Source organism: Pipistrellus hanaki (assembly GCF_964339955.1).
Source record: "Pipistrellus hanaki genome assembly, chromosome: 1".
Lineage (NCBI taxonomy): Eukaryota > Metazoa > Chordata > Mammalia > Chiroptera > Vespertilionidae > Pipistrellus > Pipistrellus hanaki.
The window spans coordinates 136,731,696-136,756,474 of NC_140503.1; positions in this window are offsets into that span (position 1 = coordinate 136,731,696).

The following is a 24,779-nucleotide window of genomic DNA, read 5'->3' on the forward strand; positions in this document are numbered from 1 at the left end:
AAGTCTACTGATGCAGAGTTGTTAAGACTTAAATACGTCTGTTGTGGGTGGCACATTTCAAACCACCACATCCTGCTTATAAGTGAACAAGTATCATTGGTCTACTTAGAGCTACCTGTCTATTTTAATATAATCTCTTATGGACATCGAGTTATTCAATGCCTCTTATTCTACAGTTTGTCTATATTGGTGATTATTTGACAAAGTACAAATAAAAGATGATGGCAAACCAGTGTGCCCAAGGATCTATTTTGTGGTTTCTGCTGGAGCAGAGAAATTCCAGCTAAATATGTAGCCAAGGCAGCCTGACTCTCCTCCACTGGCTCATCTCAATTCAGACTCGCGAAGACGGGTGGTAACTTATGGTTTGCATGGTGGGTCTTCTCAAATAATAGTGCTTTAGTTTCCCACATTCATCTAACTTACTCAAATTACCTGTGACTAGGGAGACAATAATGCACAAAAAGTTCAGAAACTGTCAAAATAATTTTAAAGCATGCTATTACGAAGTGTTGCTGTCTAAAATACACTCTTCCTTACTCAGCTTCAAGAATGAAAATTCCTCTAAGTGTGGAAGGCAACTGCTAAACTGGATGTGATGCCTGCCACATTTCACCATGAGTCTTTCAGAGAGTGGGCCTTTATGTGGTGGGTAACTGAATAAAAACGTTTCCGTGATGGAAAGGACTCACTGTGAGTCACCGCAGTGTGGATACCTGGACAATTGTTTTCTAAAACAATAAAAACATATTTAGAAAGTGAAAGATTTAATATGAAAGATTGAGCAGCAGGAATGAACCTCAGCCCCATGGTACCTTGGCTGAAACTCTGTCCCCATGGCAAGTCTGCTGTTCTATGTACTGCATGGTGAATTGGAGAAGCCTGTTTTCCTCCATAATCCTGATCACTACCATCCCACCCTAACAGAGCAAGCAGTAAAAGCACTGAAAAAAGGCCTTTAATTCATTTTACTGCCTTTGACAGACTCAAGAGTAAAGGTGAGACATGTGCTAGTCTGGGGAAGTGAGTATTGAGAGTGAGGAGATGACTCAATTGTTAATAATTAATGAGTGATTTTATTTATTTATTTTTAATTTTTTTTAATGAGTGATTTTATAAACTAGTGTTAAGAGATGGGCTGCAAGTGTGTCTAAGAAGCCTCACAACAAAGTGTGGGGGATACATGTGAGCCAGGTTAATATGGGACAAAGAGAGGAAAAGATGTGTCACAGAAAGGCTTACAGGGCTGAAATTGGGGAATCTCTTAATCTAAATCAGTGGTTCTCAACCATTCTAATGCTGTGACCCTTTAATACAGTTCCTCATGTTGTGGTGACCCCCCCCCCATGATAAAATTATTTTTGTTGCTACTTCATAACTGTAATTTTGCTATTGTTAATGAATCGCAATGTAAATATCTGTGTTTTCCGATGGTCTTAGACTCTACAGCAGCAGTACTCAACCTGTGGGTTACGAACTGCAAGCAGGGTCACCTAAGACCATCAGAAAATGCTGATATTTACATTACAATTCATAACAGTAGCAAAATTACAGTTATTAAATAGCAACAAAAATAATTTTATGGTTGGGGGTCACCACAACATGAGGGTCTCGGCATTAGAAGTTTGAGAACCACTAATTTAAATGTACCTTCATTCCATAAACTAGAGAGCATACTGTCACAGCTAAATTTAATACAGATTTAAAAGGTTTGTAGTCTTCTCAACAACCAGAAAAACTAATATTGTAGGGTTATAAATAAACAAAACTTCCAAAAGAGATTTTTGGTTTCCGTGATGGAAAGGACCGCAGTGTGGGTACCTGGACATCACTTTAATTATCTTTCTTCTCCAACTAAAGAGGATGAAATTTATACTAGAAAGAGAAATAAGTATATTTTCAAAATTATTTTTTATCAGTTGAGGCACTAATTCATAATTTTAAATGTTAAACTCAACAGCTATTATTTAAGATTGCTGTATTTAATATCAAAATTTAATTTTTATAGAAAGGTAAGTATTTTGACATAAGAATTTAATTTTTTTTAAAGTTTGTCATTAAACACAATGCAATAGGAGGCTGTAGAAAAAGTGATAGGTGAAAAGGGTTGTTGTCCTGTTAATTTGCTACAACTGGTGTTTTATACTCAGATCAAAATTGTTTCCAGGTTGATAAGATCTTGGTGTTGTTGGAAACACATTTGGACTTGTGTTTTATGTGGATGTTTTGGTGTAAGAAAATACCCACAAATGAATTCAGAGATGGTACAAAGTCCAAGGATCACAATCAGTCAGATTTGGAACAAAATTCCATGTGGAAAAATCGAAGAAATTCAGGGTAGTTGATCTAAAAGACAATGTAGTAGAGAATGAGAATGCTAGTGATTTTCAAAGGGTATTCATCATCTGATATGATGTGTATGGAAGAATGTAGGATAAAACAGGCATCCATAGGAAAACAATGTAGACAATCCAGGAAGAACTGACAAGGGAGTCTTCTTTGGAAATGAGGGAGTCTGGAAGGGGATATCATTCAGGGCATCTTTGCCCTGGGAGTTGGGATGAACTAACTGGCCTCTAAGTCTCCCACCAGTTCTAAGAAGAGATGCTTCTGAACATTAGATCCTGGCTGTATTCTGCAGCACATTTTCCAAGACAGAAGAAAGAAGTTTACACTTCAGACATATTTATAAACATTCCAAAAGTCAAGAGTTATTTTCATGATTTGCAAAAGTGCCTTAACAGTCGAACTTTGAAGACTTCTGCCCATAAATAAGGACGTCGGATGTCCCACAGAGCTGCCCAGCGGTGCATGCCTGAAAGCTGTTCCTTGCTGAGCAGGCCACACAGCGACATTCAAATCTGTCAGATGGCAAGGGAAGGCAGAGTGCTTGGAGCTCCGCTTTCTCATTTATGACAAGGCCGATGACTCGGCTGTGAGCATAATTGTGGAACACACTTCCCAACCAAGTGTAATAGTCCCTGATGTGAGTCTTGCCCATGGGGAATTATCTCAGTGTTGTTTATTTATGTCAGTTGGAAAATTACATTAGTTGCAAAATCACTAAAAATGTTTCTTAAAATATTCAAGTGCTATTCACCTCTAATACTCAAGGAAAACTTGGATAGCTTACATTTTTTCAACTATAAACAATCAATGGAGTGTGGTATGAAAAATATGTTCTCAGACTGGGAGTATTCTGAGTTCAGAGTGTGGCTGTTGTGTCTCAGATGAAACTCTACTTGGTTCCATATCAGTAGAATGGCAGTGATACCCAGCTCATTAGTACATTGCAGGATTACAGGAAGTAAGTGACACAGAGTGAGTAAAGGAAACATTGAATAAAGGGTTTTAATGCTTCCTCCTCCAGAGCCTTTTAATCACCATCTTCCCTAGTATCAGTTCTGAACTCATGTTATTCTCATAAATGAGACTTGACAAACCTGAGCTGGAGATGCCAGGGAGTTCCTTGGGCAGGGAGTGCAATGGGGTAAATTATATTCCCCAGCAATCCCCAAAGGCAGCAAACATTTTCAGGTCCACGCTTGTTGTTGAGAGACTTGGGTCTGCAGCTTCAGCATGGGCATCTGACTCATCCTCACACTGCTGGATTCTTTCCTGAGGAGAAGTCAGTCAAAGTAGATTGAAAAGGCATCACATTAAATCCTAGGTAAGGTTTGTTTCAGACTGATTGAATCTGAACAAATTAGTAAGCATCTATCTTATTTTTGCACACACAGGAAGATAGATGTGTGTATACACACACACACACACACACACACACACACACACACACCACCAGAGAATGTCTAAGTATGTCCTTTTAGGTCCTGAGTCCCTAACTCATAAAGATGTATGCTAATAATATATAATCAAGTCTCTGTGAAGATTTAAAAGCAGAAATATAAACAGTGCTTTTACTTACCCCTAATTTGATTCCTGGTTAGCTAGCACAGCTTTATAATCCTCGGTTATTATCCACATGTATTTCCATTTTAACCATGCCAGCTGAGGCCAGTTCTCATCTGAGAATTGGAACAGCTGTCCCAGTGGCAAATAAAAGCATGTCACTTTACATTTTATACCAGGGCCACAGAAGTGTCAGATTCCGGCCTCAGCTGGATAATGACACACATTAGCCTTGACCTGAGCACGTCCCATCAATTCTGCTCATGAGAAAATTACACTCTGGGTTTACTTGATTCCTCTTCTTTATCCAATTCCTTACATAAAAAGGCAATTTGGTCTTCTCTTTAATGCCCCCTTGTATAAATATCATATTCAATGTCAGCCTGCTCATGTTTTGAAAGTTTGATGACATTTTGTGAAATGCTGGCCATAATGTTCCCACTCTTTCCCTATGCCACTAAATAATTGAAACCTAATCGATTGTAATGACTTGTGCAGCAGGGACTCTGCTAAAATGCGCTGCATTATTCTGTTGATAAATCTTGGATTAAATAAGTTTTGTTTCCTTGTGTTTTTTTTTAAAATCTAAGTACACATTTGCTCTATGTATTTCCCTTTCTATTCCATTGACTTTCAAAGCACAATAAATATGTTCTTTACTATATTTTTTTGTAGATAAGTGAAGGCATTTTGACTGCTAACAATCTTGAAGGGTATCTTGACTTCTAACAATCTGAATAGATCAGATTTTAATGAGCTGTTTTGATTTTTGGTTTGATTTTCATGCATTGTCTATGTTTCTTTCCATAAACTCTAAAATGAGAAGACAATAATGCATATATTTGTGTTCTCACAGTGCATATAGTTGGAGTGAAATTTATGCTTTCAGAAGAAATTTGTGATGTGTATTGACCATGAATCCTATAAGAAAGCCTTTTATTAGGAACAAAGGAAACACATAATTTAAAATGACTAGGAGAGCACACATAAGAAATTGATTATAATAGCAGCTTAGAAAAAGCTATGATAAGGGACATTTGAGTTTGGTCTGAAAAGATGGGTTTTATTTGATGTCTGCAGTAGCAGTAATTGCAATTTAATCAAAGAAAAAGGGGTATTATTGGGGGGGAAAAGTTGGCATAAGCAAAGACACAGACATGGAGGTATGTTCAGGAAATAAAGTTTTATTGGAATACAGCCAAGTTCATTACTTAATGGCCAAAGACTGTTTTAGATATTGATGATAAGTAGATAAATAGATAGATATCATATTAATGAGATATATATCATATTGATTATATATATAATTAATATGAGTTATTACTGGTGATTTTAACATTGATAATTTGATTAAAGCTGTGTCTGCTAGAGTTCTAGACTGTGCAGTTATGATTTTTCTCTTTTTATATGCTATTCTTTGGAAGAAGAAAATTAAGCTATATAATGGAGGAGGAAGAATCTATATATTTTATCTGACCTTCTTCTGAAAGGAGGATTGTCCCTTTTTGTATACTGGCATAAATTTCAACAATTTATTTATATCAGTATATAATAAAGGATATTTAGTCCAAAACCATTATTATCAATTATAATTGTTATTTGTTTACATTGCAGCAGCTTTAACCATTAGCTTTATGTTTGCAGGTAATGCACACACATCCCTGTGCCCACCTGCGCCCCCATCCTGCTTTTTGAGCACTTTGTGCCTCTACAAGAGTTTCCAGGTTCATCTTGCGTTTTCTCTGCTCCAGCCCTAGATTCAACAATTTCTCCAAGTGATGCTGGCTCCTAAGGAAATGTGATATTTAAGAACAAAGAATCAGGTGCTATGTTTGTTCATTGGTGCCATGGCTGTGAGGCCCCCTATGGGCAGAGCTAGAAATGTGTTTGTACACTAACCAATATATATGCCCATATCAATATTTATTATTTTAATTTATTTACATATATTAAAATAAATATGTATTTATACTCATATCTTTCACTCTAATATAGCACTACAACACTTTGTGGTGTTGAAATAAAAAAAATGAAACTTAGAATTTTTAATAATTGTTAAATATAAAGTTGAAAAGAGCAATTTCAACAAAAAAGAAAAAAAAATGTTGATCACCATCAGATGCAAACTTGCACAATGCTCAACAAGTTCTCTGTACTGAAAAGAAAGGATCTACTGAGAGCCTGGGTGTGGAATTCAATATGTGAGTAAATCAGAGAATACCTAGTCAATAGAAATTTTCCAAGCCCATGCACATGAAGACTGACAGAAAGGAAAGAAGAAGGAAAGAGGAAGGAAGGAAGGAAGGAAGGAAGGAAGGAAGGAAGGAAGGAAGGAAGGAAGGAAGGGGGGGAGGGAAGAAGAAAGGGGGGGAGGGAGGGAGGGAGGGAGGGAGTGGAAAACAGTAGAACTGTATATCTGAGACTTTAGGACAGTAGGAAACAATCTAAATGCAATTAGATGTGTTATCTTAATTTCAAACAAAGTAGATTTCAAAACAAGAAAATTACCATAGATGACTTAGAGTATGTATTAATTATAAAAGTGTCAGTTCATTGAGTACATATAACATTCTTAATTTTATGTGCACACAAAACAGAGCTTCAAAAATATGATGCAAAATTGGATAGCAGTGAAAGAAGTAATCATAGAAGCAACATCATAATCAGAGTTTTTAACAATTCTCCCTTATACAAAATTGAATAGGCATTAGCTGGTTAAGCTAAATATTTTCTTTTTATATGTATAAATATGTCCCTAATTTTTCAGTGTTTCTTTACTATGGTTACAACTGCTGTTGTTAATTTTTATTTTGTAACACTTTATATAGAAAAGAACACAAAGTAGTTTTTAGTAGAGTCCTAAACATTTCTCTTCTTTAAAAAAAAATCTTTATATTTTATCTTATTTTTATAGGCAGAACTGTTTTTTATTTATTAATTCTGTCTTTCTTTTAAAGATTTTGACATTTGAAAAAAATTTCCTTATTCAAAAATATTATAACTATTTAAATGTGGTATTAGAATGCTCTTATGGTTTCTTTTTATATTTAAATATTTAGTCATCTATTATCTATGAGGACATATTGCATGAAAAATCGCAGTGAACTTTTTCATGTGTGAAGCAATTATCATAGTGTCATTCATCAAGTGTATTACTAAATTACTGGAAATTTCACTCATCATATAGCAAGCATCCTTTTACTGGGGTCTATTTTTAGGATTTCTGTTCTCCATTTATATGACTGTTCTTAAATTAATAGTACTTTAAAACTTATTTTAGCTTACACAATATCTGGCAGTGAAATTCCTCTTTCATTATCTTTCTTCTATATTTCCTCGATTATCATGTCTCTTTATTGCAGAAGAAATGTGTAATTATATTGTCAGTTTCAAAATAAAAGCCATTTGGGACTTTGAAATGTAATTGCATATACATTATGTACTTTGTCCTATTTCTGATTTTAATAAAAATGTCTTTGTTATTTTCATTGTTGTGTGTGATGTTGAATATTGAATTAAAATTAAAACTCAGTTTTATATTAATAAAAATATTGATGTTTTTATGATAATCCAAATAATTACAATTACCATCTGTCTGTGCCAGGCTCTGTATTCTAAATGTAGTTACTGGGTTTCAAACACTAGACTAGGCTCCTTAAATGCATTATTTCACATTGTACTCACAAAACAAAGAGTATTTATTGAGCTTAAAAGATTGGAGTAGCCAACTGAAATCCCAGTTTTCCATCATTAAGTGGAGGGCAGGATGGAATAAAATCAGGCAACTGTGTTCATGTTTTGATTTTTATTTTTGCTGAAAAAATAAAATACATGATTTGATACATGTTTTGATCACCAACTTTGAGAGCAGTGTAAAAATATATTAAAAACTAACAAAATGTGTAAGTATTGCTTTTGGTTGAAATAAACAGGAATCAGACTCGTTTGTTTAGAACTAATAGTAAATTAACATAAGAGTGCAAAGGTCTTTTTTACTCACCCTGACCTCTCCTTCTCCACCTCTCCCTTCCCTTTCCAGTATCTCCACCTCAGACATATCTCTCTCTCTCTCTCTCTCTCTCTCTCTCTCTCTCTCTCTCTCTCTCTCTCTCTCTGCTTTTCTGCCCCCCCCCTCTCAATATTTCCCTTTATTATATATTTATTCAAGACTTTTACTCACTTTAGGTCTTGGAAAGGTGGTTGCCAAGGGCTTGGGAGAGCAAAAGGGAGAATTACTGTTTAATAACAGAGACTAGCAATTATATGTGTGATTCTATGAGATTGTGCATTATGACTTCTCATCTATGTTCCCAAGAACATTGCATGGTGGCACAAGATACGTTCCCCAAATATATTTGTTGAATATTCAGACCAAGTTAGCTGAATTAATGAAAATGATAAAACGGGAACAATAGAACTGTGAGGTCTAATTTAGGTCTTGAAGCATCATTATTAATGATTATTTTATGGCATTATTATTTCCATTCTCAAATATATTTTGCTATGATTCCTTTCACTCTGGGATAAAATCATATTACATCACATTACCATTTTAACATTTCATGTATCTGTGTCAACCATACCTTGATAAATCCTCCATTATTGAAGGAAAATGTTAATCGCTCCATCCAAATCACTCCTTTCCTTTCACCTATTCTCTTTCTGGTCTCAGTATTGCATTTTGCAAGGTGCCTGCTATAATAGGACCTCTCCTAAAAAATATATTTTTCTTGATTTCACTTTAGCCAGAAGATCAGAGGACTTTACATTGAAGGGATATTCTTGTTCCTCATGTGTCTCAGGACAAAGCTATGCTTAGATTTTTGTCCCATATTCAAAGTGATTTGCAAATCTCACATCAACAGAAGCATTATCTCCTGGGGAGTGATCTCCCCATTCACTAATTGAGAAGGCATGTTAGGTTTTCACTTGGAGACTCAAAATCCTATGCAGTGTCTGTGGCACACCATATAGAAACAAATTTCCAACTCTTCTTAATAGTGAACAATAGAACAAGAGAAGTGGAACTGGCTGGTGATGGTCAGTTTGCAATTTTGAGATGGATCAAGGAGATTTTCAAAAGTTCCAGGAGCTTAATGCAATTGAAGCTTTTCAAACTGACTGAGGAGTTCAGGCAAAATTAAGACAGAACAACAAGGCTGTAGCTCAATTACTATGAAGTAGGGGGCAGTTTATGAAACAAGCAATTCAGTATTTTGTGGCTATCACCAGTGGATGTTTTATAATCACAAAATAGCAAACAACAGCAAAATAATTTGAAGAGCTGGAAATGATAGGCCTGAAATTGTTATAATCGACAAGCAATACTTGGCTTTCTTTTTGTTTCCTTCCTTTCTACTGAATTCTAATAGTAGCTTATATTCCATTCTGCTCTAGGAAGCTGTCTTATTTGTGCAGATTCTTCCCAAGGCTAAACCTATTGGCTCGAAATTTTTAAAAATGCAAGGGCAACTTCTTTGTTCTGGGACCTGCAAACCAGCTCCTGTTTCAATTCATATTAATAATCAAGTAGCTAACAGTGTATATGATATGCTCACATATACTGTCATGTTCAATCATTAATACCTGACTGCCCTGTAGATACTATACACATTTCCAAATAAAGCCACTTACAGAGTTGTGAAAACTATCCTAAGGTTACCAGATTAGGAAGAACATACTGGTAAATTGATCCTGGATTTCTCTTAATTATAATACTTCTTTCTCTATACCCTGTAGTGTCAAATGTGAGATAAAATATTTCTGCAAATATTCAGATTGCAACCAAAACTCTAAAATGTACACATAATTGCAGTTTTACAAAAACAAACAAACAAACAAAAAAAACCATTCTCTCTTTAGTGAAACCTGTGGTTCTTCCCATTTCACAGGGGGCCCATGCATCAGTCGTAGTTTTACCAGAGAGATGTAGAGATTCATCAGAAGAAATTAGTTTACAACATTGTGGGGTCCTCAGGCACGGGGGTCCTGAACAGGACTCACTTAAAAGGTGGGTGTGATTAGCCTCTGTCCACATTTGTTTGGTTTTCTTCAAGGACACATGGTTGCTCTGATGGCCTTTCAGTTGGCATGCTCAGGTCATGTTGCCAGGAAGGTATTGGTAACATGGAGTATATTTTAGATGACTTCTTCTCATGTACCAACTTCTTCCATTTTAAGCTGCTTCCCGTGGATCTGCCAGGGCAGCCCCCACCCTCTCCCGCCATCACCAGAACAAGTGGGCCTGTCTCTTGTGCTCAGTGACAGTGTTCTCATTGGTGCCCAGGCTGGTTTACTCCAGTCTCTCTCAAAGGGGACACATGTGCTCTTTGATAAGTGTCTTCAGATCGAGATTCATTCTTGAGCCTCATGGTAGGATTTGGAAATGACTAAAGAAAATTTTGGAAAACAACACAAAGAGTGTTGGTGATTTTCAAGTTAAAATATACATTATTATTGTTTATTATCCATAGGATGAGTACTAGTTTTAGACTTTTATTCTGAGCATGTCCATATATACAGAATCTATACATATCATGAATATGTATGTCATATATTGCATATATTTATGAATAAATACTTATACAATACTAAAGGCCCGGTGCACAAAATTCATACACAGGGGGTAAGGGGGGGGGTGTCCCTCAGCCTAGCCTGCACCCTCTCCAATCTGGGACCCCTCAAGGGATGTCCAACTGCCTGTTTAGGCCCAATCTCGGTGGGATCAGGCCTAAATGGGCAGTTGGACATCACTCTAACAATCCAGGACTGCTGGCTCCCAACTGCTCACCTGTCTGACTTCCTAATTTCCCCTAACCCCTTCTGCCTGCCAGCCTGATCACCCCCTAACCACTCCCATGCCAGCCTGATTGATGTCTAACTGTTCCCCTGCCAGCCTGTTTGTCCCCAACTTCCCTCCTCTGCTGGCCTGCTCACCCCTAACTGTCCTCCCTTGCACGTTTGATCACCTCTAACTGCTCTCTCTTTCAGGCCTGGTGCCACCTAACTGCCCTCCCTTGCTTGCCTGATAACTCACAACTTCCCTCCCTTGCAGGCCTGTTCCCTCACAACTGCCCTCCCCTGCTGGCCATCTTGTGGCCATCACATGGTGGCAGGATCTTTGACCACATGGGGGCAGCCATATTGTGTGTTGGAGTGATGGTCAATCTGCATATTACTCTTTTATTAGATAGGATAGAGGCCTTGTACATGGGTGGGGGCCAGATGGTTTGCCTGAAGGGTGGGGGTTCGTGTGAGGCATGGGGTGGCCTGAGCGAGGGGCCTATGGTTGTTTGCAGGCCATCCATGCCCCCCAGCAAGCCAAGCAGAAGCCCTGGTATCTGAAATTTATTTACCTTCTACAATTGAAACTTTATAGCCTGGAGCAGAGCCAAGCCTTCTGCTTGCTCTGTGACTGCCGTATTTCTGTCTGAATTTGTTTACCTTCTATAACTGAAACTTTTTATCCTTGAGTGGAGGCCTAGGCCAACAAAAACAGGCAGAAAGCTTGGCTTCTTCTATTGCCTGGGAAACCCAAGCCTCCCTCCTGCTCTCTATGACCACAGCCATCTTGATTGGAGTTAATTTGCATACTGGCTCTGATTGGATGGTGGGTGTGGCTGGTGGGTGTGGTTTGTGGGTGTAGCCGAGGTATGGAGGTATAGTTAGTTTGCATATTACTCTTTTATTAGATAAGATGTATTTATGGATAGTTATATACACACACCGTTATATATACATGTATAGTATATGTAACACACATAATGCATAAGTGGATAGACACATAAACAAACTATGCATACATATATTTCTATATACACATATTATATATAGATAACTGCATATATATTTGTATATTATATAATGCACATGTGTATATAATGTGTATATAAGTACATATACACATGTGTGAACATATAATGTATATATATGCATATATATGCTGTTAAAGTCTGGTTATGTGGACCACAAGTTAACTCTTTTCCAACAAAAATGTTCAAAAAGTTAATCCCTTTCATCCACTTTAACACAAAATTTTGTTGTTATATTCATTGCTACTAAATGACTTCTGCTCTTCTTTGGAAATAGTTAAGGCTGGATTTTCACGTTACCTTGAAAACTTGGGGCTAATTCTGGAATATGCTACACAATTCCTTTGTTTTCCTGCAGATGACTGAGTATTCTAATGGCAGTCCATAGTAAGGATCTGGGGAACAGCTCATAAAAAGTATCATGCACACTTCATTTTCAGAATCCCTATGGATTTGGAAAGAAAAAACAAAATGACAAAAAACTTACTTTGGATTTTGGAGACCTTTTGTAAAATGGTTGCCTCCATAGCCATGAGGTGCACTTATTTTTTAATGTGTTGTGTTTATTTCAAGATGGTGCAGGATCCTACTGTTAATTACAAGTGCATGCCTCTTTTGTTTATCTGTGGCATATGCCCTATGGTGGCAGCCCTGTTTGTCACTCCCATAAAACAGATGCTGCAAGGAAGAAAAAGGGCATGGATTTATCTTTAATGATGAAAAAGTCCAACTTTTCAAGAAAGACATTCTAAGAGCTGAATCAAATATTTGATTTTTCACTAAATTACAAAATGAAACCCATTTTTACAAATGATGCAGTTAGAGCCAACTGCACAAGGACTTTGTATTATTGTCTAAAGTACAATTCAAAATCACTTAACTAGTCACCTTAGCTACTTCATATATTGATTAGGCATCAATATTTAATCCTCTGTTTCTGAAGAAATTATGGCATAATAGACCATTTTTGGTACTTTTTAAAAAATCCACTTCTGGAGTCTATATTTAGATGTGACTTTTAATATTTTGTTACTTTAGAGAAAGAACTTTTTCTAAGATATATTTCTGTCAGAGGGTATATTGGGTTAAGTTCTCTTGAGATTTTTTTTTAAATCTCTGTTTTCATAAAAAATCAAAATGCCCTTCTCAAAAATTATGATGTATCTGTCCCTCATACTTTATTGCCTTTCCATGTTAACTGGTTGGTGGTGGGCATTCTGATGACCTTGGCCATGAGATGTCCTCTATTTCCAGTTGGATGGGAAAGAAGTGGTCACATCTCATTGCCATCATGTCCTAGAAAATGTCTATAGATGTGAAAGACTCAGTTTTCATATCTACTTAATAGGCTAAGGTGACTCAGATTTTTGCTTTTAAGTCATTAGGGACACAAGATATTTGTAGAGAAAGTAAATATACAGAAATTTAGAAAATAAAAAAATAGATTTAAAAATATGAGTTTTCATAAGAGCTATATAACTTTCCTCAACTAGAGAATATGGGTTCATTGTTACTTTATTCCTCTGGATCACAATAATGTTTTAAAATTCACCTTTATTTAGAAACTGGGAGCTCACTTTGTTTACATGACTGATTGTAAAACTGACTTTGATGTTTCCTCTTTTCTTGCACCCTCACCCTTTGTCATAAAGCATTTCTCCTCATCTAATTGTGAGCTTGACATTTAACTTGTTTTGGCTAATGGGATGTGATCTAGTGGAAACTTGAGAACATCTGTATGATTAAATTCACACTTTCCGGTCTTGCCTGTCACTGCCACGGGATGGACATGCTGAGGCTAGCCCACAGGTCCCGGCAATGGATAACAGAAACAAAAGAGCAGAGCTGAGTGTCGCTCTCAATACACTGAGACCATCAGATACATGATCAGCAGTCAAACACCAGGCATGTGAGCAGGTTAGCCATGACCAGAATGACTTCCACCAACTCTGGCTGAAACTGTCAGCTTGCATATTTGGGAGTTAAATGTAAGCTGATTATTTATGTCCTCAAGGTCCTATGGCTGTTCTTCAGGCAGAACAATTGTAGCCATTAATGTAGAGGATAGCAATAGTACTATCACACCCTAGTGCTATCATAGCAAAAGATAGGGCATTATGGCTAGGGTCAGTTGGCAGCTGGAAGTTAACAGTGACAAAGTAGCTAAAAGAAAGATGGGAAGTGTTGAAGAAGTTATAGAGAGCTGAAAAGATGACACCCATCTTAGGAAGTTTAGAAGATTTTTGGGGGAAAATGTTGCATTGAACATCTTAGGGGGAAAAAAAGAAAAAAAAATATATATATATACACTGAGTAGCCAGATCATTATGATCTCTGAATGCAGGGGGATGGGACATGGGCAGTTGGCTGGCCTATCTGTTGGTTGAACTCCTGGTTGAGGGGACAATTTGCATATTAGCCTTTTATTATATAGGATATACACTGAGTGGTCAGATTATTATGTGTTCAGAGATCATAATAATCTGGCTACTCAGATTATGGTCTTTTGGTTTGCACAGGGGGATTTGCAAACATTGTTAAAAGCACATTTGTCTCTTACTATCTGCACATAATAAGATATTCCAGGAAATAGATTAACACATTAATGAGTTGGCTAAATTTGAGGGAACTACAATTTAGATTTCAGAAATTCTAGGATTTGGAGAGTTGAAAAGGAAAAAAGTATTCCTCCTTTTCATCATTTCCAGCAAAGAAAACAGTCTCAAGATGTATGTATGTGTGTGATTATCTGTATATCATTCACACCTCAATAAAACTGAAAACATGACTATAATCCAAACAAGCAAAAGGAGCCTAGTCTGGAGTTTGCGCCCTGAGTGAATATGTATGTGTGTGTATGTTTTGGTGTGTGAGTGAGGCTTCAGAAAACAAATCATGCTCAGGAAATCTGCACTATTTTTTTTTCTGGACTGCTAATCTGGAAGGAGAAACATTCTACGATTACTTCCTCAGAGGAATTTGAATTAATGCACTGCCATTTAATAATTTAGCACATCTCGGTGCCCCTGTGCCTAGCCATTGAAGATGTCACCAAAAATAGATTATGTATGTCGGTAAATAGGAGTTTGTGTCTGCTATGCTAGTAGATCTTGGTGAAAACTAATTTAGTTGAGGAATAAGTAGGATATCATTTAATTTAAGTGGAACAGCTAACACGGTCTAGCAAATTTTCTGACTACAACTTCCATCTTCTAAAACCTAAAAATAAGAATTACATTTTCATCAGCAAGAGGCACTGGAATGGAGGGAGTTGGGCTTTTCAATTTGTATGCATGCTAAGTAGCTAAGTAGTCACTTCCTCCTAACGCTGTAATTGGAAGTCTTTTATATGGTAAATTCAGAATAATTACTGAGTCAGAATATAGTAAATATGGCAGCAAAAGAAGTTCTTTGAAAACAAAAACTTCATTTCTAGTTTTTAACATGTATTTAATATTTGGCTTTTGTGAATATGCCTTTCGATGTGTCTTGTGGCATGAACTGCAGTGCTATTCTCCTGGTAAAACGTGGTCCTTCTTTAAAGCCACAAAAGTAGAGAGAGGGCATATTTGGCTCATTGCGTACTTATTTATCTCTTGAAAACAAAGACTGAATACTTTTAGAGAAAGACATTTCTGGCTATTTATCAGCTCTTGCTCTGGAGCAGCCTCACATTTTTATTTTCTTATTTTGTCACATCTAACTGAAATTCTTCAAAATGACTTTATCTGAAGGTCAGCTACCTTTTCTATCCAATTTAATTTTATCTATAAAATTCTGCGAGTTTGGATTTGGATTAGTGATGAGCACAGATAAGAGTAGTATCCCTGGTATTTCCACCTTCTTGGTCAGAAAATGCACCTGCTGACCAACAAGAGCTTATAGCCAGGGACCTGTCAGACCTGGGTTGGAAGCAGGAAAATGTCCTCTAAAAGGTTACCTCTAAAATTAACTTTTAATGGATCAGAACTGAAAAAACTCACAGTGAACCAGTGAAGCCATTTTAAGACCAGATAATCTCCCAGACTAGGGTTCTGATTAAGGTAATCACATTAATATACAGAATGTCTATCTATCTATCTGTCTGTCTATCTATCTATCTATCTATCTACCCAACCACAGAAAAAAAAAAGTTGTGGTTATTTCTAGTGATATTCAAAGAGTTAATCCTTAAAAATGGGTTTTTGGTATTCTATTTTGCTTGCAATACCATCTCTCTAGTGGAATAGATGTTTTAGGCTATTTACTTTGGCATTCTTTAAATAGTAACATTTGTTTACTAATCTCCTTTTTTCAAATTTTGTGCTCAACATGCAACCTCATGATTTTCCTTTGCTCCCCAGGCATGGCTCCCAGTAGGAGGAGGATATTTGGGTTCTGCTGGTGTAATAGTTTAAGTGACTATGTCTTCTACTTTTCCTTGGTCTTGTTCATGTATTTTTATAATCTCCCAAGTATATAGGTAAAATCAAGTTTTTTTCAATTTGCTTGTATTTTTTTCCTCAAGGCCCACCCACTCCAAGATTGTAGAGAATTCAAGCTAATGCCAAGCCATCTCAGAAGTCTCTTACTGGCAATTCTTGTTGGACATTGCAACTTATGGAATTCATTTCTTATATTCATGTCCAGAGGATGGTGTAACAAATTACCATAATCATGATAGCTTGAAATAACAGAAATTTATTTGTTGAAAGATCTGGAAGCCAAGAATTTGAAATCAAGTACAGTTGGAGCCACACTGTTCTAAAGGGGGTCATTTCCTGCCTTTTCCAGCCTTTGTCAGTCCTCATTGTCCTTAGCTTTTGTGTGTATCTCTGCATCAATGGTCACATTTCTTCCTTTCTGTGTGTTCCTTTCTTCTCCATTTCTGACTCTTAGAAAAACACCTGTCATTGGATTTAGGGCCACCTGGATAGTCCAGGATGATCTTAGTTTAGGGTCCTTAACTTAATTATACCTGCAAAGACCCTTTTTCCAAATAAGGTCACATTCATAGGGTCTGAATATTAGGATATGAACTACCTTTTTGGGGGGAGATGGGGGGGGATAATCACCATTTAACACACCACACTTCATAATTTTATAATAATCTTTCGCCATTTTAAATTTACTTCATTTTTTAATAGTTCCAGTAAAGGAACTTATAAAAACTTCCCAGCAGATAATGCCCTTTTGTACTCTCTTCATGCCTGATTTCAAACTATTCTTCATGGCCTTCAGGGTTGGTGGCTTCACACAGAAGCTGGCAAGATAAGCAGGTGAAGACTCAGCAGAAGCAGCTGAAATTCTTACCAATCCTTTTTTAAAGAGACTTTCTATTGCTAAAGGAACATTTTTAATTTGGAATGTAATGAAAAAGTCAATAATGCTTATTATGTTTCTCATTATACAAATCAATAATAAGCATAGTAATGTCATTAATTCTACATTGAAGGTGTTGTCAATGTGTTTTTTAAGATGTATTACAAAATATAGTCTACAGAAAAGTGTGTCTCTATAAATCTTTTATATAAAAAGTCAGTGTGATCCTATCACAGATAATTGAAGCTTTATTTCCTTGCTTATTGGAATGTCAATTAATATGCAACTTAAAACAGTTACTAAAAGAAGATTGGCTTGAATAATATGTCAGTATCCTATCTATTAAAAGAGAAACATGCAAATTGACCATACCCACAATATGCCCACAAGCCATGCCCACTAGCCAATCAGGAATGAATATGCAAATTAACCCAACAATTATGGCAGTGGCCACAGTGCTGAAGAGAGCAGGAGGCTTGGGTTGGCCCCAGCGATGGAGGAAGCCAAGCTATCCATCCTCCCTAGTGGCCCTGGCCTCAGCTCAAGGCTACAAAGTTTCAATTATAGAACATATCGATAAATAAATCCCAATAAAAATGGCAGTCAAGGAGCTAGAGCCAACTGGAGGCTTGAATTTCCCCTGGAGATGGACTAAGCCAAGCTTTCTGCCCACCCTGGTTGGCCCTGGCCTCTACTCAAGGATACAAAGTTTTAATTATAGAAGATAAATACCAGATACCAGGGCTTCTGCTTGGGTCACCAGGAAGTGTGGCCAACCTGCAAACCACCACAGGCCCCTCGCCCAGATCACCCTATGCCCCAAGGGAACCCCCACCCTGATCTGGGACACACTTCAGGGCAAACCAGCCAGCCCCCACTCATGCACCAGGCCTCTCTCCTATCTAATAAAAGAGTAATATACAAATTGACCATTACTCCAACACACAAGATGGCTGCCCCCATGTGGACACAAGATGGCCACCACAAGATGGCCAGCAGAGGACAGAAGTTGGGGGCAACCAGGCCTGTAGGGAAGGGCAATTGGGCGGGACCCAGTCCTATTGGGAGAGCAGTTGTAGGGGCAGTTAGGGAAATCAGGCTGGCAGGGGAGCAATTAGACATCAATCAGACTAGTAAGGGAGTGGTTAGGGGGTGATCAGGCTGCAGGAAGAAGCAGTTAGGGGCAATCAGGAAGGCAGGCAGGCAAGCATTTTGGAGCCAGCAGTTCTGGATTGTGAGAGGGATGTCCAACTGCCCCTTTAGGCCCAATCCTTTTGATGTCAGGCCTAAACGGGCAGTCAGACATCCCTCGAGGAGCCCCAGCTTGGAGAGGGTACAGGCTGGACAGAGGACACCCCTCCTCCCTGTGCACGAATTTTGTGCATGGGGCCTCTAGTGAGATCATAAGGATCTATTCCCCCAAAGTTATTTTGAAGTATTAAACAGAAAGCGTACCTTGTCAATGACAATTTTCAAAAACAAACCGAACCCATAATATGGATCAATATATCAACTAGGCCAGAACTGTCATAAATATCCTGCTCAGAATTTCATAAAGATGGACTTGAAGGTTCTTTATTAAAAAGGCAAGTTAGAAGAGATTTTGAGTCAGGAAGGAGTTTCCACTATCTCATATCAGACTCACCATATTTGTGCAGCCCAGACTTAGAACAGAAGATGTTTTACCATATGGCCAGGGCCATAGCTGGTTCCACTGTTTGCTCACCTTCACCCTGCTTCTAAGGTACAACTTCAGGTAATGGAAACACTTGGGACTGGAAATGAGAATATAAAATTCAATAATTCTTGGAATTGCATGAAAATATGCCTAACTTCTAAATGTTGGTGCCTTTATAATTATTTCATTAGCAGAATCTATTGCACCTTTGTATGCAGTGTCTCTTCAGCTGACAGACACCCTTTTTGAAATTATAAAAATTATAAACTGTTTTCTGAGAAAAAGAAAAAATATGACTTAGAAATTACCAAAAACAATTTTGGGAAAAGGAAATACATTTTAAAAGGCTTTGAAACTGGATTCCCACAAGCAGAGAGAGAAAATCTTGAAAATGCTAAGGATTCCTTTATAGGATATACTTGACAAAGGCCATTGGCTAATTTTATTTTATTCAATAATGAAACCCCAAATATATCCAAAGGATATTAAGTAAATATTTTTACTATGGAATAACTTTTATGTTTGGTTATAATTCTCCTAATTAGAGTGTGGAAGTATTTGGCTAAGCTGTAGCTTCCATGGTCAAGAAAAGCATGGAAGAGAAAGAAAGAAAATGAAAGAAAAGTGAAAACTCCTTATGTTCACTGATCAAGATTATTTAGGATGAAGTTTTTGATGGATAAAAAAAAATCACAAAAGTTAGTTCATTGAATATGTTTGTGGATAAGTGTACTATGTGACATATAACAAGAAGGCATATATTTATACAAATATTTACATAACATACATTGCAATAATTTTAGTAGCATTTTAATATAGCACCTAACAGATTATATAGCATATTACGTATTTACTACAAATATGTTAAATCAATTCATTTTTAATAAGGTGACAAAATTTATACATGTTTATTTTTACAAAAGATCTAGTGGATTGGAGCTTGGTGTTCCAGAGTTGAATCAAACTTTTTTCCAGGTCGAATGGAGGCCAAATTTCTGAGCAGATAAGTTGTGCTTGATACAATAAAATAGAAGCTGCTGGAGTTTGAAAATCAAACAGAAGAGAAAAGTGGCCTGGGGATAGGTACAGCTGCCCAGATATTTGTTGAAAAATGTAGGGGTCATAAAACACTAGAGAGTGACTTATTAGAGCAAAACTCAGGGCAGAATGACAGCGATTTTAAACTTAGCCTGAGAAATAATGTTGATTATCAAATAGGAAATTTACATACAACCCTCTGTGTATTAATTTCTCTTTGTCAAGACAAATTGACATGCAGAGAAAAAGCATCATTCAAGGATGGATACTTGGTTGCTCCAGATCCTAGCATGAGAGATCATTAATGCCCATATGTGCTAAAAATTGAGGAATCAAGTGAATTTTTGCTCTTTTACATTCAGGGAAATTAGAAGAAGAAACCCTATTTAGGTACCTACTAAAGACACTAAAAGGATGATTGCCTATAAAAGTCACAGATAATTTATTAATATTCCCTGAATTAGTACTGTAAAAATATTTCTCATTTCATTAGGTAAATAAAATTCCATAAGAATTTCACTTAGATAAAGATGATATAACAATATTATTCACCACTAACCTACAAATTCCGCACTGTGCTAGTATTAATAGATAAAATTGAAAACTTAGCAATTTTCTCATTAAGTTTACAAACTGGTAGTTCAAGTCCTTTTGTGATAAATGAGTGTTTCCATTGAAATCTTATCCATCATTTATTTTGTTCATTGTGCTTAGGGGTGAGCCCCTAATGCATGTTTAAAAAAATATTAATTTTATACATTCATATTCCTCTATTAGGTTGGGCTTAACTTGGTGGTACTGCTCCTTGAAATGAGAGCCTCCCTCAGCATCTCCTCCCATTATTGAGTTGGAACTGGAATGCAGCAAAGAGCACCTATCAACCTGCTGAGTGGAGGTGCGGACAGTGAACTAACTCAAGCTAATGGGAAACTATCTCCTGTCATCACAATGTGGCAGAATTTCCAGGGCATGGAGAAGAAAGAAACACAGTGACGGAAAGAAGAGCCTGGTTTTGATATTGCATCATTAGCTTTCCTCTATCAGCCACCTGTAGTGAAATTAACAATTCACAGTGGTAATTGCATACCTGGCTGGATTGTAGTCAAGCACTGAGTGGTTTCTGTGCTTCAGTAATAATGAAAGCAGTTGAATCAGGCTGGACTCTTGATTTACAGCCTGCTGACCAGCTTCTCCATTTCATCATTCCCAGTATTTTAAGGGAGCACAGACAAATGAAACTGATGAAATAATGGATCTGACATTTGAATCATATGCACCAAAACTGTTGGCAGACACTGACATGATGTGAGACTAGAGACACAAAATGTGAGTCTGTTTAAAAATCCTTCCAACCAGGAACTAATGTTGACCATCTAAATCACTGTAGTAGATAGTTCTCATTTTTCCAGAAAGCTATAATTAAAATATAAATTACAAACAACAACAAAACAAAACAAAACAAAACAAAACAAAACAACAAATGCAGAACCAGTCCAGCCAGTGTGGTTCAGTGACTAAGCATTGACCAATTCCCATTCAGGGCAAATGCCCGGGTTGAAGGCTTGATCCCCACTCTGGGGTGTGCAGGAGACAGCCAATCAATGATGATGTTCCTCTCTCATCAATGTTTCTATCTCTCTATCCTTCTCTCTCTAAAAATCAATAAAAATATTTTTAAAAAGAGGGAAAAATATACAAATTACCTAGGAGGAGTCTTGTCCCACAGATGTATTTATTGGTTGGTTTTCAACTAGAAATTAGGAAATTTTAAAAACCAAATTCAGGGAGAAATTTAAACCAAATCTTGGAAACTTTCCTCCAGCATAAACAAAATAATGCACTTCTGGTCAAGTAGCAGTGACTCTCTGCCCTATTTTCATAGAGTGCTCAATTATTTCTCTATAGGTTCTTATATTATCCCATTGAGCCAAGATTTCCATCACTTTCTTCCTAATTATCTAAAGCAAGTCCTTCTCAGTGACCATCCTTCCTCAGCTTTGGGCCTTTCCAGCCAGTCCCTTCCCTGTTCCTCCATGATGGGCATAGATACACACAGCATGATGAGCCACAATGAGGAAATCTTGGAAAGCCTGTCCACATACTAATTCACGTGAATCTCACAACAGTCCCACTTGTTAATCTCACTATTTCCCATCTAGAGGAGGAAACAGCCTGGAGAGATGAGTTGTCCAATGTCAATGCATCATTAACTGGTCAAAGGAGGATCAAAGTCCTTCCAGGCAGGACCAAGAGTCTGCTCTCTGAAATCAGATCCAGCAATACATTAAAAAGATCATACACTGTGATCAAGTAGTATTTGTTCTGGGGATTCAAGATTGGTCCAAATCCACAAATCAATAAATGTGATATAAATGAAGAAAAACAACCACATGACCATATCAATAGATGCAGAAAAAAACCATTTGATAAAAACCAGTACCCATTTATGATAAAAATTATCAACAAAATGGTAATAGAGGAAATATACCTCAATGCAATAAAGGCCAGCTATGGCAAACCCACAGCAAACATTATACTCAATGAGCAAAAACTGAAAGCATTTCCCTTAAGATTTGGAACAAGACAATGATGTCCACTTTTACCGCTCTTATTCAACTTAGCACTGTAATTTTTGGTTATAGCAATCAGACAAGAAGAAGAAATAAAAGGTTACCAAGTGGAAACAAAAGTAAAACTGTCATTTGCAGATGACATGACACTGGAGAGCCCTAAAGATTCCACTAAAAACTACAAGAACTGATAAATCAATTCAGTAAAGTACCAGGATACAAAGTACATAGATAGAAATTGGTTGAATTTTAGTATGCCAATAATAAACCATAAGAAAGGGAAATTAAGAAACATTCCCATTCACAAGTGCTTCAAAAAATACCTAAAAATAAATTTAATCAAGGATGTTACAGACCTGTACTCAGAAAATTATAAGATACTGAAGAAAGAAATTGAAGAAGATACAAATAAGTGGAAGCATATACTGTGTCCATTCAATTTAACCAAAGAGCCTGCTCTCTGGAAGCATGGCAGTGTGTTTACAGAAGGCAGGCTATAGGCTTCTCTCTTGTAGGATGAAATTCTTCTTTGTAAGGCAAGATGCCTAACTGGATCCAGACATCTCTGTTTCTGTATATATTACTGTCTCTCTACATAGAGAGATGTAAGTATATTATATTTATACATACATAACTAGTTTACCTATGCATATATATTTACATACAGATATATAGATTTACCTACAAATAGGTAGACAGGTAGGTAGATTTAGAGCCTTAAGCACTTACTATCTTCTTCAAGTCAGGAACCACACAGCTTTTTATTCACATCCCACAACATCTAGGCGGAAGCTTTGAACCACAGGGTCTAGTCAGGCAATATTTCATATCTGTTAAAAAAGAAAGATGTGGGAACAGGTAGATGAGCTTGGATCCAGATTACACTGTTTACTACAAAAAAATTGTAAAATTCTCTGAATCTCAGTTGTTTTATTTATCAGGAGTTTGAAATAACAATTCCTTCCTCTTGGAACTGTGGCTGCTATTAAATGAAATTGAATGTGTGTAGGTGCTTAAAATGGTGCCTTCCACATTATGGTCAATAAGTCAGTATTAGCTACTAATATGGAATGTGTTAAATTGTGATGAGATGTAAGGAGATCACAGAGGTCTGAAAGACCCTAAAAGAAAGTTCTCTCAAATAAGTATCCAACTTGATTCTGTCAGCATGAGCAGATTTCTGTACTTCAGACCTATCAAATTCACTATTTTCACACTTTTTCCATGGATAACTTTTTCCACTGAAGTATTAGACTAAATTTTATAAAAATAGCACACTTCCTTCCTAAACACCAATCTGACAGGTTCCCCATGACATCTCTCCACCATCATTGCATGGATTTACCTTGCTAGTTTTTATTTCAAATGTGCTTTTTTTCCTTCTTGTTTTTACTAGCATAAAAAGAAGCTGGAAGATTAAGTTGTCTGAAATGATGTAACAGTTATGCAACTCAGCAGACACACCATCTCCCACCAAGGAAAGTTTTGCATTAACTTTCGATTAAACCTGAGTAGAATATCTGGGTGTGTAACTTGCTCTGAGGAGGTGAAAGGTTAGCTGCCAGCATCATCCCCTGCCCGAAGTTTGTAATTGCCCCCGAACTGCAGTGTTTATGTCTCATGGCCCCTTATTGAATTGGCATTGACTATTCACTATGGCTTCTTCAGTAAACTTTTAATTTTTAATTAACTAATCAATTTCTAAATATATTTTTATTGATATTTAGAGGGATAGGAAGGAAGAAGGAGAGAGAGAGACAGTAACATCAATGATGAAAGAGAAACATCATCTGATGGCTGCCTCCTGTATTGCCCCTACTAGGGATAGAGCCCAGAACCTACGCATGTGTCCTGACTGGGAATCCAACAGTGACTCTTGGTTCCTCGGTTAATGCTCAACCACGGAGCCATACTGGATGGGCTCAGGGAATGTTTTAAAAACATTTCATTTGTTTTAGATTTCCATTTAGTTAATTTCATCTCCTTCCATCTGTTCCAGAAGTTGGGCACAGTGATAAGAATGATAAGAAAGAAAGAAGGTACTTGAATATTTGGTGGTTATTATAATATTCTTAAGATATGCTTCCTGCTTTTCTCTAATTTATTAGTATTTTCTCATTTAATGTTTTCAAGTGTCTATATAGCTGGATTTCAGACCCTCTTGCTCAGCATCCCTGTCATTTCACTGCCCACCGAGCAAGAGCAAAGACTTACTAGAGTGGTTATGGATTGGTTTTCAGAGACAAATAACATTAGAAGGGGCTCTCTGAAGCATATGACAATTTGGAGCAAGGAATGTCTCCTCTTGAGATAAATCATAAGCAGGCTTCTGTTCGACAGCCCTTATTCACTTGCCTTGCCACATTAAAAGAGCTGGAATCCAGAAGCATTCCTTCCTCATCAGTATTTATTCTAATAAATAATGGACATTAATGAGGAACAGCTACTCAAACGAGGCCTCCTCTAACACCA